This window comes from Callorhinus ursinus, unplaced genomic scaffold (assembly GCF_003265705.2).
Source record: "Callorhinus ursinus isolate GAN/ISIS: 27379988/994484 unplaced genomic scaffold, GSC_fseal_2.0 scaffold5, whole genome shotgun sequence".
Taxonomy (NCBI): Eukaryota; Metazoa; Chordata; class Mammalia; order Carnivora; family Otariidae; genus Callorhinus; species Callorhinus ursinus.
The window spans coordinates 26,808,577-26,827,619 of record NW_027397067.1 but is presented as its reverse complement, the minus strand read 5'-3'; the positions used below and the strand labels follow the sequence as shown (position 1 = coordinate 26,827,619).

Genomic DNA, 19,043 nt, shown 5'->3' with positions numbered 1-19,043 from the left:
AAAAGCTTGAGCATAAGAACGTATGCTGGGGAGCAGGACATTTTTCTATTAGATGCTTTCTTCATCCCTACATCTTTCAGACAGGCGGAGGGCATGTGCTCTAGGAAGGAGAGTGGGATGCTAGAAGTCAAGTCTCCAGGGTTTAATTCCCAACTCTGAACCTCCCTAGCTTCAAGGCCTTGGGCAAGTCACTTAACCTCTGTTCCAAACAGAAATAATACCACCTCCTCCCAGGAGCACACCAAGGCAAGTTTGATTGATGGCTAAGCTCTTGGAGTCTTCGATGAAATGTGCTGACTGGCTGCCAAGTATTACTACTGCTAATAATAATAATGTTTTTCTAACACAATCCCACAGAGCAATATAAATCTGTAACAAGGGACAGATTGCTCCAACAAAGCAAATTGTGACCAATTCTTTTTGAAAGAAGGATGATAAGCATAATTCTACAATGGGGTTGCTTTCTGTATTCTGTTCTCTCCTTATTTATAAGGAGAACAAGTTGTCCAGTGTCTCCATGAGGTGTGTAGGCTTCTTTGGAAAGGGAAAATAAAGGGGAAAGATGGCAACCAAGCAAGACACAGTGGTATTACAGAAATACCATGTTTCTTGGGTGGGTTGATCATCTATAGAAAAAAATAAACAGGTGATTAGTAAGGCAGAAATGTTGTCATTTGTTATTTCATCGGTTACACGGTTTTATCAAAACTCAAAAGGAAATTTAAGGAAACTCCAATCCATCAATTTGGTTTCAGAACATCTATTTCTTGAAATAGAAATATTATTCCATAGTATTTAGGAGCTTTTCTCTTTTCCTTTATAATATCGAATATGATTTTTTAAATATGATTTTAATAATAAGATTTGATTAGTCTTCTGGGTTATACAATAATGTATATTTACCCTGAAAAATTTGGAGAAAAGTATAAAACCTAAATGAATAAAAATTGGGATGTTGCTATACTATAGTAATTAAAAATGTGTTCTCGGCGTAGAGTGCTAAGGTTCCACCCCACATCCACCACTGTTAGTTTTAGCAGAACTCTGAATTTCTGTGTACCTGATTTTATCTTCAAAGTGGAACGATAAAACCTATCTTCTTGGTTGTTTGAAGAATTCCAATAAATTAAATAGTGTGTGTGAAGCACTTGAAAGAGAGCCTGGCACAGAGGACATTGTTCATTAAGTTACTGTGATTATATAATTACCCATAATCCCTAAATTTAAGGACAGTTTTTCCGAAGTCCTTCTATGTATCTAAAATGGTATATTAAGTATGTTGCTTCTTTTGCAGAATTGAAATCTGTTGTGTCCACCCCGCCTCCCAATTCGTATGTTGAAATCTAATCCCCAGTGGGATGGTATTAGGAAGTGGGTCCTTTGGGAGGTGTTTAGGTCATGAGGGTGGAGTCCTCATGAATTGGATTAGCTCTCTTATAAAAGACACCCCCCAAGAGCTCTCTCAGCCTTCTGCCATGGGAGGATACAACAAGAAGACAGCTGTCCATGAACAAAGGAAGCAGTTCCTCATCAGACACTGAATCTGGTGGTGCCTTGTTCTTGGACTTCCCGGCTACCAGGACTGTGAGAAATAAATGTCTGTTGCTTTAGCTAGCTGGTCAGTGGCATTTTGCTATAGCGGCCCAAACAGACTAAGGTAAAATCATACTGTACAAAACTGTTTTTTAACCTGCTTTTCATCACTTCACACATTACAAAGATTTTCTCATGTCATTAGATATTTTTGTGCATTTATGGCACATTGAGGGCTGCAGATAGTTCTGTGGGTAGATTTGTCGTAACCTACAGAACCAACTTCTTATTGTCAGCCATTTATATTGTTCTCAATTTTTCTTTTTATAAAGAATGCTGCGAATGTCCAACACCTGTGTGCCCCTTAGCTTTGGGATAGATCTCTAGAAGTAGACTCTGAGAAGCGGAGGATACACATACTTTTAAAGCTTTTGATATTAAATCGTCCTCCGGAAAATTTGAGACAGTGGTAGATATGTCATTCTAATGTAACATTCTCTTATTAAATCCCCATAAACATATGGTTTCTCTGCATGAGATATGCCTAGGATTCTTTGTTTTAGGGAAGACAAGAGGCAGAGGGATAAATGAAGAGAGAGGAATATAGATTGAAAGAGTGTGGATGACTTTTGCACTCTTTCAAGATTAGTTTCTACTGAAACAATCTACAGGTAGGCATCTCAGATTTATGAAGTTTAGTAAAAACTGACAAGCATAGACCCCACCCTTCAACTCTATTTAGAAGAATTTGTTTTCAACCCCTGAAGAATGCTCCCATTAAATGTAGGTGCTGGATACATTAACATCAAGGGGCAGGACTCGATTCAAACAACTGAGCCCCTATTCTCTTTTCTTCTTCCACCAAAGTGAACCCATATATTGCTTACTTCTAGACTCAGTGAACATAACCTTAGTTTAAAAATGATTGTCCTCTTTTTGGAGGGCAGTTCAGAGAACAAAAAGCAAGGTTAAAAAGGTGAAGAGGCCAAGCGGTGGGCACGGATGAGTTAGTGAGTCGAAAAATAAAAGCTGATGTCAGGTTGCTACTATATATCAGAAGCTACCTTTAGTTGCATCCGTATTTTTTGTCGAGATTTGCATCTTACCGGATTGGGGAAAATGTCAAAGGAGAACTTGGCTTTCTGTTAACATTGTGAAGTGAGTAAATTGTAAGAATGTGAGATAAATTATGCCAGAATATGGCTATTTCAAAAGAGCCTTGGTATCATGCACAATAGGAAAAAAAGAGGAAAAAATAATAGAAGTTGGTTGCAATGAATGGTGTACATCTAAATTCTACATATAAAGCTGTGATTTCATCGAAGGATTCTAGTGGCATTGACAAATGATGTCACCGGTAAGCCGTGCTTGAATTACAGCTTTAATTATTTACACCTGGGTCTGCATTATTCCTGTATTATACCTGTCGTAGCACTATCTTGTCCTGGGCCTGCTAACAGGACCGTGATGATAATTTATTCCAACAGTGGGTCAGGTAGAACAGCATAGCAGCGTCTGTCAACCACTGCACGGAATGGCAAGACTAATGTGGGACCGGTCAGAATGTGAGTGTAGAATTTACACAGAAGTTATTCTGTCAACTCCCTTACCTAAGGAAAGGAGAGCTTTCTGGGCTCCTGAGGGAGTAGCACCACTAACCTGCTAACTCAAGAGGAGAAAACTGTCATTCTTTCTCTCTCTCTCTCTCATTCTCCCCACCTCTCCACCTCTCTCTCTTTCCCTCCGCTCCTCATTATTATTTGATTTACAGATACCTCTGAGATGACACTGATAACAACAGGAAACCCAGAAAACATATATTTAGATATTTTCATTCTGAACTCATAGGTGCCTTTCAGCAGACCCCAGTCCCTTTTAACAAAATCACCTTGTTTGTGACTTGTCTTATATGAAAGGCCCCAGGAAAAAGTAATCTGGTCTGGGCACATAAAAGTGATTGAGATTTTGGATGCATTTTGTCTACCCAATATTTCACTTCAAGGAAATCCTCAAGTTAAAGATATTTTTACTTATTAAAGAATGATTGTATGGCACAAATGAAATTAAACATGATGTTTTGACCTAAGTTTATTAATTGCAAAGCTCAATACCAGATAATGGTATTTTGGGGAAGGACTCCTACATGGTAGGGATGTTTATGTACCTTTTCAAGTACTCTCCCATGAAGATGAAAGAGACGGTATGGGAAGGGCTCCAACTGGACATTAATCACAACTAGCATTTGAGGTCCCTAAGGAGCCCGAGGATTTCACGAGACAGCCTGAATGAAGTTTATTGAAAAAGAAACACACCAGTCATATATGATCCTATCAGCCATATGTGGTAGAAAACATTTTGAAATCAGCTGGTGTATAACTCAAATACAGATTTTTATAATGGTTTCAGCTGAGAAATACTCTTAGAGAAAAGATGCATAAGAAATTTATTTTCTTGAGAGAGAACATAATGGAGGGAGTGTAGAAGGGAAAATACAAACATGAAAATAGTAATTGAGTTAGATAGTTGGGATTATTGATGCTTCTTACTTATTTCAAAAAAGCAGGGAGGGCGCCTGGGTGGCTCAGTTGGTTAAGCGGACTGCCTTCGGCTCAGGTCATGATCCTGGAGTCCCGGGATCAAGTCCCGCATCGGGCTCCCTGCTCAGCGGGGAGTCTGCTTCTCCCTCTGACCTTCCCCCCCTCATGCTCTCTCTCTCTCTCTCATTCTCTCTCTCAAATAAATAAATAAAATCTTAAAAAAAAAGTAGAGTTTCCATTCGTGTTCCAACAATAAAAAGAAAAGTGAACCCCATCAATCTAATCAACCTCAGTCTCCTGCCAGGACAGTCAAAACTTCAGAAGCAGATCAGGCACTCCAAAATCACTATTTATAAACTGCAGGTGCCCATTTGTCTACCTTTCGAGATAAATATGGTTTATTAGAACAAAAGCCCCCGTATAAAGCTCTAAACTTGTAGAAAACATTATCATACTTCTGTACAATATCATATGTTTTCAAAGCACTTTCAAGAAGAATCTCAAAAATGTTACATATGAATTGGACTCTTACTAAAATATGCAGCAAAGCTATTGTTAAAAATCCCAAGGGTCTATTTCCTAACTTGAATTAAAAATGCTATAGTTTATAAAGTAAGATATGCCTTACGAATGGGCAAGAACAAAGATCAACATTAGCTCTAGATGGTCAATGTGACTTATTTTCCATACTACAAACATTGTAGTGCAAAACAAATGTCTACCCTGCCTTTAGCCGCATTATTTACGTTTAGTTACTGGGGCAGAATATCAGAAAAGTTCTTGGGATTTGGTGAGCAGTTCTCTACCCAGCTTCTCCTTTCTTTAATATTAAGGCAATTCTTTGAAAGCCAAGTCTAAAGTGCTAATGTGGCCCAATGCTTCCACGAGGGAACTCCTTAAAGACTCATACCTTTGGACGTCCCACTCCCCCGCTGACTTATGCCTTCTCATGGGATTTTCTGACTGGCAAGTTGGAAGAATACAGGGTAATTCCAGCTTCTCTCTTTGAAGCTGTCTGCCCATGGAAAGTCTATGTTCTGGTCTGTTCTCTGTACATGCTAAGCTTCTTAGGTCAGGAGGCTTTTCCAGGGGTGTCCTGGGGTGACCCAGCTCACTGAGACCATGTGACTAAGTATAGAGAATGAAGAATGAGGATAAATGCACACCTAAACCATATCCTTCAGCTCAGGTTTTATCAGTAAGAAGCTAATATTTTGATCTTCCTCTGTGTTCTATGGCTATAGAACATTATTTATTGAAAGTCTCAAGAGAAGAAAGGAGCGATACACAGTCTATTAACCTTGAGAGATGGACACAGGGACTGCTATTTAGGGACCAAAATAACATGGGTTAATCTTTGCTTCTGTTGGGACAGCTAGGAGACTTAATTACTTAGTACTTAATAGATTTGGGTCCGGGAGCATTGTACCTTGGTACACTGAGGCAGCAAATATGTGGCTATTTTTTTCCAGTGGTACAGCCAGTTATTAGCTGGGACAGACCCCAGTAAGCTGGCTGTCCAGGCTTGACCATGCATGTCACTGTTGCTGCCCATGAATCACACAGGGGCAGCTTGGCCTAATATTGTAAGTGAGGCCCAGAAAAGGATGAGCAAATCGTAGAAAAAGAGAGCCATTTTGTCACATATCACTGTGCAGGCTTTCTAGGTACTGCTTGTGTGGAAGGATTTTAACTCTATTGTGGTGTTTTTTGTTTTGTTTTGTTTTGTTTTTCATCAAGGCCTTCAAACTAGGATGTTACATTTCAGAAGCAGTTAAGTTCTATTTGAGCAACAGAGCTTCATAGCAGGTACAGGTAGGAATCTGAGTCAATCTTTTTCCCCATTTTTGTTTAGTGTTGGGGGTGGAAGTGTGAAAGGCTCAAAACATGTATTCACACTGTTTTGTCTCCAAAGAGCTCTGCCCAACCCATTACCTTCAGGGGACTGGATCCAGATTCAGAGGGCTAGTGATTGCATCAACGAACAGCCCCCCCCCCACCCAGTAGAGGAGTCCTTGTTAAAAAAGGGATGAACCAGCTTTGCTTGAGGTGGAGAGATGAAATTTATTCAAACCCAAACTAAGAAGGTAAATTAAAACGGTCTGTGCCAGGAATATCTGTCCTCAGGAACCAAGTTTGTTCGGGTAACAAGGAAGAACTGGATTGCTTTAAATACTATCAGAACATGATCGTTGGGAGAATGAAAGAGAAATAAAGAAATTTTAATGAAGGGGAAGAGAGAGATTTTCTTAAGGGCAATGCTAAGCTCTTAGGGAAGAAGGTAGCCCAATATGAACAGGGAAAAAGGACCTTGGAAGTCAGTCTGGGCAAATAGGGAAGGAGGAAGGTGAAGCACCTGGGTGTAGCTGTCCTTACAGATGGGATCAGAGTAGAGCATTTCAGTTGTTACTTGATCTGAAATGGTGGCTGAGGTTCAAAGGAAACTATTAGAGGAAGGGTGGCAAGATCTCCAGAAACTCGCCTGAATGATTCTCCCCAGAAGAGCCTGGGTCCAGAAAACCGGGGAGAGGCATATCCTTAAGACTGCAGATATTCACTTCCTTAGGGCTTGAGTCAGCTGTTATCTAGCTGGTAGGTATAAAACAGAAGGCTAGAGGATCACGTTTAAGGCATCAGTCAGCACGTCTGAAGGGGCTCCGGTGATTGTAGGTACTATTCTCTGTCTTAGGAGGTAGAATGCCTGGAAAGTATATGGATATAGAAGGCACAGGGAAGATAACATCTATTGATTGCTATGTATCATGAACAAATCTCCAAATTTTACATCCAAGTTTATTTAATATTTACAATAATCTCACAAGGGAGGAACATTATTAATCAGATTTTACATCTAAAGAAACTGAGACACAGTTATTTAAATGATTTACCCAAAAATATATATCAGGTACATAAAGTAGCTAAACTTCAAACTCGTTTGAAGTTTAGTCCCAGAACCCGGACTCAAGCACTATGATTTACTCCATCTTGTGTTCAAGTTTGGTGCCAGGTTAGAGGTCATCTGATGAGGGAATGCATGCTGGGCGGGGTCATTCAATGTGGGGATGGAGTGGAGGAAGTAGACACATTTGTCCGAAAAGTGTATACTTTTGGCAGACCTTGCAGTTGATTGAACTCACACTTCTTACAGTTTAGGCATGCTGGTGGTTGTGGAGCAAGGCTCAATCCCCAGGAGTATGTTAGAAAAATAAATGTCTGAAAGGAAAAGTGGCAGATCCAGCAAAGAGAGTGAGCTTTTCATGTGGTAGAAAAAGAGAGGGATAAGTTCAAGTTAATTGTGAAAACAAAACACGGTCTCCCTGGAATGAATTTGGGGATAGGGAGAACCCAAGAGACATGTCTCTGTGTTCCAGAAAAGTTAGGGCAGAAGGAGATATTATTGTTGACATTAAAGTTTCTGAGTTATTCAAGACTCAAAGAGATAAAGAGCTGAAGAAAATCCAGGCCCCAGGGAAGGATGCATGGCAAAGGTATTGGGCCTGCCTAGGTGTTGGGGGACATGCTTCTCAAAACTCCAACATCAGTTTTGTTCAGCCATCTGCTGGAGGTGATTGTCCAGGAAAAACAAAACAAATGGAATTGAGGAGGTAGATTCACAGGCCTTCCTTTTGGTATCAGTAGGAGTAATAATAATAACTCATAAAATAGGACGGACAGTACAGTGAAAACACTCTCAATGATATTGTAATGATGGATACTGTATATGTCATTTCACTTTTGTCCTAATTCATAGAATGTACAACACCAGGAGTGAATCCTAAGGGGAAGAGTGGATTTTTGCTGATTGTGATGTGTCAATGCTGGTTCATCCTTGGGGAAAAAAATGTACCATTCTGGTGAGTACTGTTTTTTTTTTTAAATTTTTTATTGTTATGTTGATCACCATACATTACATCATTAGTTTTTGATGTAGTGATCCATGATTCGTTGTGCGTAACACCCAGTGCACCATGCAGAACGTGCCCTCTTTAATACCCATCACCAGGCTAAACCATCCCCCCACCCCCCTCCCCTCTAGAACCCTCAGTTTGTTTTTCAGAGCCCATCGTCTCTCATGGTTCGTCTCCCCATCTGATTTTCCCCCCTTCATTCTTCCCCTCCTGCTAGCTTCTTCTTCTTCTTTTTTTTTTTCTTAACATATATTGCATTATTTGTTTCAGAGGTACAGATCTGTGATTCAACAGTCTTGCACAATTCACAGCGCTACCATTCTGGTGAGTACTGTTAATAGTGGGAAAGCTGTGTCCATGTGAGGAGGGGGTGGTACATGGGAAATCTCTGTACCTTCCTCTTGATGTTGTTGTAAACAAAAAACTGCTCTAAAAACATGTCTTAAAAAAAACTAGAAAGGAGCCCGTGTGATTAGGACGGATGACATGATGTGTTCAGCAAGAGGGTACTGAATGCGAAGAGGCCGAAAGGTGATACAAAATGGGAACTTAAATATGATGGGAAAGAAAGATGACCTAAAGAAGACGGAAAATGTCTAAACTTTGTAACAAAGGAGTGATATTTTAAGTGCTACTTTCTGAGAGAGGACATGGTGCATAGGTGCATTTATTCTCCAGTATGGTAAATACCTGCATCAGACTCAGAATGGGAGAGCTCTCGCAATTGACTTCATGTTCAAGAGCCATAAATTCCATATATTTGTACTGGACTTATCGGCAACGAAACCATGAAATCCTATGGAGTTTCTCCTGGTAGCTGTCACAAGGTCTAGATTTCTACCCAGGACCGGTATCTAGGAAAGATGTTTTACTTGCATAATGGCCTCCAAGGCTTAGCCATTTGCTTGTGTTTCAAACTTGCCTGCGTGTAGGACAAGTGCTGGGATAGTCTTTAGACTTTCACTTTGGACAGTGAGAGGCACTAATGTGAAGTGGAAGGTAGAAGAGAAGCTGTTGAAAGCAGGAAGCTCAGAACAACGGTGCTGGCTTCCCATGGCTTCTGGGGATCCTTTTGAGAATTACCTATTTGGCTTTGCTCGTTGTGACTTTCCCATGAGTCACACTTCTAGACTTTCTGAAAGTGGCCTTTTGATCTTATCTCCTACAGCCCTAGAAATGGTTATTGTGTAAGTTTCTAGTTCCATATAAAAAATAACACTTTAATGGAACTAACGTGGACTGGCTTCTATCCTGACTGATAATACTGATGTCAAAATAAGTTAAATTCTGAGGCTTACAGGAATTTTATTCAGGTAGAAGGCAGCCCAAGATGGAAGTAGTAAAGAAACCCCAGCTCTACTCAAGTATTAGAGTGAGCTGCTTTTGGCTATGAATGACTATACCATGAAAATTTGGTGATAGGGATACTTTTTGGAATTCAATAAATTTCTCTCGAACTTGAGGCAGCTAACTTATTCACTTTTGATTCACTTAAATTTTGTTAATCTTCGATTTATGTAGAAAAGACCAGAAATTTGATTTTTGATAATTTCTTCCTGGGAATCAATAAAGGCATTTATGCTAAAATTGGAGACATTTGGATATAATAATGTTCTGTTACTTGGAATACATTTGTATTTGCCATTGTACAGTCTCAGGTGAGCTAATTATATAATGTGGCTGGGCATCTTTAGAGACAGGACATGGTTCAAGAAACAAATTTTTATAAGCAGGGACTTAGAGTTAATTTAGTTAATATTGTGTCTCCATTCAGAGTCCTCTGTATACAAAAGTATAATTTCCCAAAGAGGTTCTAGAAGGGGACACAGAGAAGGAGTAGTTCATATGAGGTATGATAGTTTCCTAAGGTGAGGATTGGGCTCCCTGATAAGCTATTGTTTACTTACCCCGGTGGGTTTGCCTCACCCAGGCTCACCATAAGACTCTTTACCCTATGGCAGGTGAGTTGGGGAAGGCAGTGATATCTCAAACACTACTCTCTGAGAATGAAGAGTGTGGTAGGGGATTAATAGCCTTTGCATTTCCATGGCTTCATGTTTCCCAGGGCTCTTCCACCGGAATAACATTCTACACCTCTATTCCTCATCACCCTCCCTATCTAGACTACTCATTGGGACTTCTCTCTTGTTCTGTTTGGTAAGGCAGTGAGATATACCTTACTGGTGAGTTTGCCAAAAGGAACGCTTCTGAGTTCTTTGTCTTTGGATCCCTGGTCCAGAGAGTCTGTCATGAGGTGAGTTGATTGGAGCTTATTGGAGCAGTGCTGCCGCTGACAAGACCTGTACTTATCTAGCTCTGCATGCAACTAAGTGGCAGGTACCTCTAACACTTCTTGTGTGAAGGGTTAGGAGGCTCATTGTGGTCGCTCATCTAAGCCACATCTTCAATATGGCTTGGGCAGTTACATGACTGATATTTTGTTCTCCAGGATTTTGAACTTCGCACAGAAAATATTACCACAACATGAGGTGATTCTCTTCAGTGGAAAAATGTGTTGCAAGCATCAAACTCTTCTGTAGTCTTACTGGGACTCTCTGTTTAGTTTCCTTGGTGCTGACCAGACGCATTGTTCCTCAAACTCTTTTCAGCTACAAGTCATAGTGGCAAGTACGTTTTACATTGTGACTTGACACATTTACAGGAAATCACAATTTTCATAAACTCTTTTTGTCTTAAGTCTACTGTCTCTGATATTTTCTATTCTACTTCATGTTTTAAAAAATGATGGTCATGGCCCCTAAACAAATTTCCTGACCTAGTAATAAATCACAAGCCACAGTTGAAAAATGCTAGACTAGAGCATCATATGTTCATGTACTAGGAAAGATCAGACGTTGGGAACAAGTTCTGGACAGAGATGTGGTTTAAAAGACAATATCGTTTTCCTTTCCTGCCAATGTTTGTAGTGACGTGCTTTGCTCTCCAAAAGAGAAAACATTATATGAAACTCAGGTGTGAGTCTCCTTAAAGAGCTGATGACGTTCCTGAACATAATATTTCTTTCACTTGTTGAGTTCAGGGCACTATAATTTACAGCCAGTTGGAAAATGTTGCTTAATATTTGCAAAGCCGCATATCTTTCCGGCTGGATCACATTCTCCTTGAGGGCAGGGAGCGTAAATTCTATTTCTCTGATATCCTTCACCCATAATTTATATGTAGCAGACATGGTCCCGGATTCCAAGGACTACACAGTCTAGTTAAAGAACGATACTAAACTCTCTTTATTAAGAACCTTTGTCATGTCACCAAGAGCCAATAATTTTTATAGACTCACAATTGAAATTCTGAGAGTAATGTGTAAGTAGTTGAAATCAAGTGCAGTTAGTGCCAATTTCTGGAATAGGCAAATTTTGAATTGACTTTCAAATGACTGACACGTGATTGGGAGGCCTCTGTAGAGGCTATACTTTCTGGGTCTCAGCACATCACCTGTTTAAGAAAAGCAATTTCATTGTGAAAGACTCAGACCATCCTCCCCTAGATGTGTGCTTTGAATGAATTATAATTTGGTGCTAGAGAGAACCAGAGCTGAAGTTTATCGGACATACTGGTACAGCATCACTAATCTTTACAGATCCAAGAGAAAATAAAGAGTCATTTGTAATTTGCAGGGCTGATCTAGAGAGTGCAGAGGCATGGGGTTGCCTTTAACAAATAACTTAAGTAACTGGCTAGTTTGGGGTAGAGATAAGGAACCAAAAACCCAAAAGAATTATGTCCCAAACTAACCTGATCCTAAGAGTCACAAGGGATGATAGATGAGAGTTCATATTCTAAGATGAACTGTTGGTCAGAAATAATAACCTAATTGGTCTAGAGTAGGGCCCGAGTTTGGGCATCACTGGTCAAAGGATAAGTAAAATTAATAAGTATATTCCAATAATTGTCATTTAAAAAGCAATTATTCCTCACCAAGCACTTATGGTGTATGGGACATTGTTTCTATGTTATGTAATTTAATCTCGACAAAAACTCTATGAAAGAACACTCTGACCTCCGTTTCACAGATGAAGCTCAGAGCCTACTCAGTTCATGCAGCCGGTAAGGAGAAGAGCCCATACCTGTCCCACTTCAACCCCTGTGCCGCTGGCCACCATGTCAGTCCCCAACACCTGCAAAGAGGTGAAGTACTTCACAGTTTAGCCTCCTATTTAGGATCTTAGGCTCTGGAGTCGAATAGGCCTGATGCACCATCCCCATTTCACAACTAAGCAGCTGTCTCATCATAGTAAATGGCAGTTTGCTCATCTGTAGAACATTGATATTAATAGTATCTACTGCTACTAGAGATGTGAGGGCCAACTGCTGAAAATATATTAAAAAAAGAAAGGTGCCTTCATTGGCAGTATTGTGCCTTTGTCAGCCTTCGGCAAATAGGAATTCGGAGTATGTGGAAATGATGTCATGTGTAGTTGTTTTTTTTTTTCTTTCAAGATTTTATCTATTTATTTGACAGAGAGAGAGCACTAGTAGGCAGAGAGGCAGGCAGAGGGAGAGGGAGAAGCAGGTTCCCCGTTGAACAAAGGGCCCGACATAGGGCTCGATCCCAGGACCCTGGGATCATGACCTGATCCCAGACACATAACTGACTGAGCCACCCAGGCATCCCTACGTGTAGTTTTTTGTTTTTAATATTTTTTCTTAAAAATGAGAACTTTACAAAGTTTCTCTTCCTTTGGGCTCCCTTCCCTGATTTTTCTCTGATGAGAGATGGCCATTTTTCTCTTGAGAGTACAAGATATTCACTCCATCCCACACACACAAAAAAAAAAAATGTTGCCGCAGTACAGCTTTTCAAAATATTAAGAAAGTGTACTAAATTACTCTTCCGCTTAGCACATGCCAGAATATTTTCTCTTACCCTCCCAACTAAAAGTAATGTGTCTTAAGTCCTAACAGATTCCGGGGATTAACTCCTATGACTAATATTGGGCAGGCTCACCCAGGATTTATTAGGGATCAATGTGACCAATGAGCTTGGCAGCTGGTAGTGGTCCTCCTTTCCTCCTAATGCTGTAAAAATAACATTGTTGCCATTATTACATCATTTCAGTGTCTCTAAATATGTTCATCAGTCTGACCACTGCTAAATGTATTTAGAAAAAAAATCTTTCTGCTTCTCTAAAGGTTAGCTGACATCGAAGTGCTGGCAAGTTACCAAAACACAAATCTTGGTCTACTTCCTCCCCTCCCGCCGCCCAGCTGATTGAACAAGTAATAGTCAAAATATTTGCAGAGACTGGTGTTGCCCACAGGAACACCAAGTTTCTCCTACTGATTAATTCTTTCTGTTCCAAGTTAGCAGTGCACTATTGTCCCGAGTGCTAAAACTGCCAGTAACGATCTCACTTTTGTCTTAAAGACACCACGTCTGGAGCTTAATGGCAGCACTAATTCTGATTTATTCCTCTAAATGCCAAATCTGGAAGGAAAGGTCAAAATGGTCAGTGGGTTCCCGTTATGGGGAGCTCTAAAACGAAACAAGAGGTAACATGGCCGATCTAGGTTGGCTTCATCTTGCCCTCATTTACTCAGACAACCCACTTACAGCTCATCTGTCACCCAGGATCACGGTGAGCCTTCCTGGGTGGCCACTGCCACAGTCCCTGAATATTTTGTTCATTCTTTCCCATCGGAGCTAAGTGTCTCTTAAAAAAAAAAAAAAGAAAGAAAGAAAAAAGAAAAAAGAAAAAAAAATTTCACTGCTCGTGTTCCTAAGACCTCAAGATTACCTCTCCCTTAAACCCATGCCAAGTAGGAAGGGCCTCTCCTGTCTCTATTCCCTCCTTTCACAAAAGTGTTCTCTCTCATTAATCTTTCACATTCAAAACATTTCTGGCATACTAGGACTGCATTTAATTAGTACAGACACTTGGAAGACGAAGTGTCTTGGCCTTAGGAGGAAAGGAAGGAAGAAATGTCTCAGGCGCAAAGATCTGGCACTCTGAAAGCTAGCAGCTTATCCCCATCACCTCTCAGCTATTGGGGTTAGAGCGTAGAAGCAGTGCTAAGTTCATAAACTATTTGGAAGCAACCCCTATTAGGATTAGTGCTCTACCTCATGTGTACGGGAGAGTTATCAGACTCTGACACCATGAACCGAAGCGGATCCAGCTTTCAGTGTTTGAGCAGTGAAAGAGGTACCTTTAAATCCTAGCACGACCCATAATCTAGCTGACTCTCGCTCTCTTGTCTCCATCAGCCTGCTGACCTCGATGCCCACCAGTAGCTCCAGCGTTGGATGTTCTCTTTTGTGATTTCATGCTTCCTCTATGCCGCCAATGACTCATTACCTCACGGATATCACCAGGGTACGAAATGGACCCTGGGCGTCCTCCAAGGAGGGCAGACAAAGCTATCATACCATTTGGGTTAGTACAGCCTCGTTAATCTCAGAGACATATGCACATGGCCACAGTTTCCCTCGGAAATGAGAGTTGCAGCATTGGGATTAAGTCACATTTCAAAATTGCAATATTCAACAATATCTCAGGGATTCAAAAACGTATAAAGTGGTCCTCCCTCTTTCCGCTTCGCTGTTTAGATGAGATCATCTCTATTTCTCTCCTATATTTTAAGATGCGGAAGGCAAAAAACCACAGATACTACTTTGTTTTCCAGGGGATCAAAAAAAATGTGCCAAAGGCAATGCTTCTGACATTAAAGACCACACATGTATCAGTGACTTTCCTTTAAGTATAAAATCTTTTAGCAATTCACTTAGGCTGCATTATTCCTTACCTTCCAAGATACAGTGATGAACAAGGACTGTCTATAATTTAGTTGTTCTCCTGCGGTTATTAAACTTGCACTATTAGAACCAGATACATAGGTAATTTCCATTACTCCTCCCTTTAAGCTTGTTTGCTTTTGAATCATCATTTGCAAACATTTTATTGCACTTAACATGTATTTACTCTTCTCTTTTTCTGGGGGAAGTGAGTTTCCATTTTCCTTTGCCTCCTCTTCTGTAACAAATGTGTGGCAATCAGTGTACGAGATTCTTCATGTGAGCCTTCTTGTACAAGGTCAAGATACAGTTTTACAAGTCTTTACTTGTGTGTGTGTATACTCTTTGATACCCTTTCTTCTTCAATTCCTTTCTCTTGTTGCCCTTCAGAATTCTGCAACCTTTCAATGCATTACATGAGAAATATACTATAAAGAGAGAGAAATTAGAACATTTTACATTAATTCAACTAAGCAGCTGGACTATAATTTTCACACATTCACACAACTCTATCCCCACCCCTTGCCCAAATCCCATGTACCTTCCATGTCTTCCCAAAAGACAAGGGATCTTTTCTTCATACAATGATACATCCTGTTCCCTAACATAACCTGTGGATGACCTGAATACAACAGGAAGTCTTGGCTCTGCTTAGGAAGGATCAGAATGAAAACCATGATCTGGGTGTGTGTGTGTGTGCGTGTGTGCACACGGGTACATGGGCACATACAAGCACATGTGGTCACTGTGTTATGCAGTAAAAGCCCAGACCGGTGAGGCCCCTGGTAAGAAAAGTCATATGAAGAACGGGTCTGGTGTCTTCGTGTGTAGGCATCTCAAGGCAGAGGGAAAGAACGAGAATAAACAGGACTTAACTAACTGGTCTCTTTGTCTCCATCCTTTGTCTTCCTTCAGTTCTCTTCCACACTGTAGCTGCCAGAAAATAGAAATCTGATCATGATAATCCCTTACTTAAAAGTCTTTAATAGCTCTCCGCTAACCCGTAAGATAAAGTCCAGACTCCTTAGCATGATATATAAAGCCCTTCATTATCTGGTTCCGGCCTCCGTGGTCAGCTTTATCTCCTTCCACTCCCCATGAAGCTAGAGACATACAGCTTTTTAATGTTCCCAGAACATGCTATGAGAACCAGGGTCTTCCCTTTATTTAGGACCACTATCATGAGAAGAATTCTGTGACCCCACCCCCCAAGAAACTTTGGGAACTTTGTATCTCTAAGAGTTTTGTTTCTTTAACTATGGCTTAAATATGAGCTAAGTGCTTTGCTTATTGGAAAAGATCCCTTGATAGAATTATGTTGACATGGGGTACTGTTTAAAAATGCATCCATCCAATTTTACTTTATTAAGACTGCTTCGTCCCATTAAGTACTCCCTAAAAGTCTAAAATGCACTGGGATTTAGCAGGGTATCATTTGTTACTAGTTCACTGTGCTCTGCTCAGCACCCTTTAAAGTAAATCACCTTAATAGACTATCTCTTCATTTTTTTTTTTAAAAACGTGTGTGTGTGTGTGTGTGTGTGTTTTAATACATGCTTGGAAAATTCCCTTCGGCAACTCATCTACATGGTCATAAAAATGAGAAAATGTGATGAAAGACTGCACTTATTTTTTGAGGTGCTTTCATGAATGTGACTATCTGGACCCTGAGAACTGGTCTGGGTCCTGCCCTGCCACAGAGAAGCTTCCTGAGCTGGCCTCAGGCTTCAGTTCTGCCCACCTTGAACTCAGACTCCAGCTGTGTGGTAGAAGCAAATCCCTCAATTTCTCAAGGGGAAGTGTTTCCACTTTATCTACTTTGCAGCAATTCCCAGTCCACTGAAATCTTTCCTTCCTACCAATCTCTTTACTGGTAAGGCTATCACTGGGCACTTCTAATCACCAAATTCGATGAAAAATTTCAGTCCTTATCCTGCTGGATTTTTTAAGATACCACTTAAGATGATTGATCGCACTCTCCCTGAAACTCTGCCTTCCCTGAACTTCTTACTCTCATTATACACTTGGCAGTATCTTCTCTTTCATCTTTATGGGCTCTTTTCTTCTTCCTCATACCCTTCACATGTTGGTGTTCCTCATGGTTGAGTTCTGAGCCCCTGCTCATCTCATTTTCACAGCTGGCAAAACACCTCATCTTGTGGTTTCATCTTTCATCCAGACTTTTATGCTTCCCACACCTTCATCTCAAGCTTGGGCGCAGCTTTAGACCTTTATCCAAACTCCTGCTGGTTGACTCCATCCGGCTTTCCTACTGACAACTCAACCTTAAAAGTCCAGAATAAACTTCTTCATCTTCCCCCTCCTCAAAATTCTTCCCTCAATAATCTTTGTCTAAATTGATAATACCTTTTACCCACAGTAGAAATCTGGGAGTTATTCTTCACTTCTTCCCAGTGTCCCATGTTTAATCAGTTTTTATATTCTTGCCGATTTTGCCTCTAACATATTTCAAATCTGTCCTTTTCTTTTATCCCTATTATATTGCCCAGGTTTTGATGAATGTCTTCACAGATTCCTAATTTGATGACCTCATAACAGGTATTTCTGCTTTCAATCTTGTCCCTCTCAGGGACCATAGTCCCCCGAGTTCAAATTTACTTAAAAATGTTTTAAGGGTTCTGTCTTTCCTGTACAATAAAACCCAAGACCCTTAACATCTATGGGACCTTCATGTATCTGGGTCATGGCTGTTCTTTTATATTCTTATCATCTGCACATTTTCATATCATATTCAAGAAAACCAAAATCCACTTGGCCCAGATGATGATGTTTCTCACCTCTGTACTTTTGCTAACCCTTTCTTTTTCATCTTTTTCGATACTCTTTGTCTAACTGTGGCAGAGAGTAATGTTCACCAAATGGTCAACATCCTCCTTTGCTCTTGCACTTGAGTTGGGATATGTGACTAGTTCTAATCAATAATCTAGAGCGGAGGTGAGAGATATCATTTACAAGTCAAAGCAAATAAATGTCAGGGTACTTACATCTCATCTCATTCTCCATCTCTTTTTCCCAGCCACATGAGAGAACTCGAGGATGTAGAGTTGCAGTTTGGAAGCAGCCATAATCCCGGAATCACTGTTGGAAGAGAGGCACCATGGAAAGATATCTAATCTACTTGTCCTGTGGCATAATTAAGAAATAAACCTTTGCTGCATTAAAGCCATGAGATTTTTGTGTTTTATTGGTATTGACAGATTTTGCTTTCAAGATTACACTCCAGAATCACTAATTTGGAAAACCTTCTCTATCCGTACCCAGACTGAGCTACCTGCATCTTCCCTGGGGTTCCCAAACTATGATTTTAATTCTGTCATGGCAATAAAAAGTATCTGATGATATGTCTACCTCTTCTTCCTTAATAATTGATTGTGCTCTCTTTCAGGGCAAGATCTAGATCTGCTCTATAATCTAGGTTTGTGGTAGAAATTAATGAGTTCATGTGTAAATGACATCTTGAACTGTACCTGTACAGAGTAGGCGCTCAATACTTGAAAAATAAAGAGATCACCATTATCGTTGTCATTAATAGTGTTATTATGGTTATTTCCTCAACACCTATCATGATATCTGGCACATATGAGTGCTCAATACAAGCAAGAATGAAACAGCGTATGATGTAATCCTTGCCTACATAAAACTAAACTGCTTTCTCTACTTCACAGGGTCGTTTTAAGGAAATGTTCATTGTTTAGCACAACACCATGTACGTTATTTTTATTCCAGTTTATGCAAATAGAAGTGGCATTTCACTTACTCCTCTTCATTTAACTCTTTTCTTTCGGGAAGACTTAATCTTAGTCTTTAGCCATAACTCTTCCTAGGGTATGAAACTTTGGGAGTTTGTTGGCAAAGAGATGGATACTAAAATAAAGATCACTGAGGCTTAACTATGAACATTTTTTCCAACTTCTAATTTTTCAAGAAAAATTAAATAATTTTAAATAAATTCCTAGAGGGATATATATAATATATATATTACAACTACTTATGAACTGTTTATATATATATATTATGCATCACAAATGTCATAATCAACTAGAGAAACCTACAAAAGCTGGTACTTATAAAAGATGGTGATAAAAAAAGATAAAAGATGGTTACAGGTTGCACTAGTGTCCTCTTGGCTGCTGTAACCAATTACCACAAACTCAGTGACTTAAAACAATACAAATTTATTCTCTTCTACTTCTGGATGTTAGAAGTCTGACATAGGTCTCAAGTGGGCTACCATCAAGTTCTGACAGGACTGCACTCCTTTCTGGCGGCTCTAGGAAGGAAGCCTTTCCC

General features: G+C 40.0%; 1 long non-coding RNA gene across 1 annotated transcript; it reads left to right on the top strand.

Moving 5' to 3' along the window:
• The first annotated feature begins 7,819 nt into the window (after positions 1 to 7,819).
• LOC141372734 (uncharacterized) lies at positions 7,820 to 17,887 on the top strand. Its single transcript, XR_012378135.1, has 4 exons — positions 7,820 to 7,924; positions 8,249 to 8,302; positions 14,205 to 14,373; positions 17,770 to 17,887. It is a non-coding gene; the product is annotated as an uncharacterized lncRNA (long non-coding RNA).
• Positions 17,888 to 19,043: the final 1,156 nt, after the last annotated feature.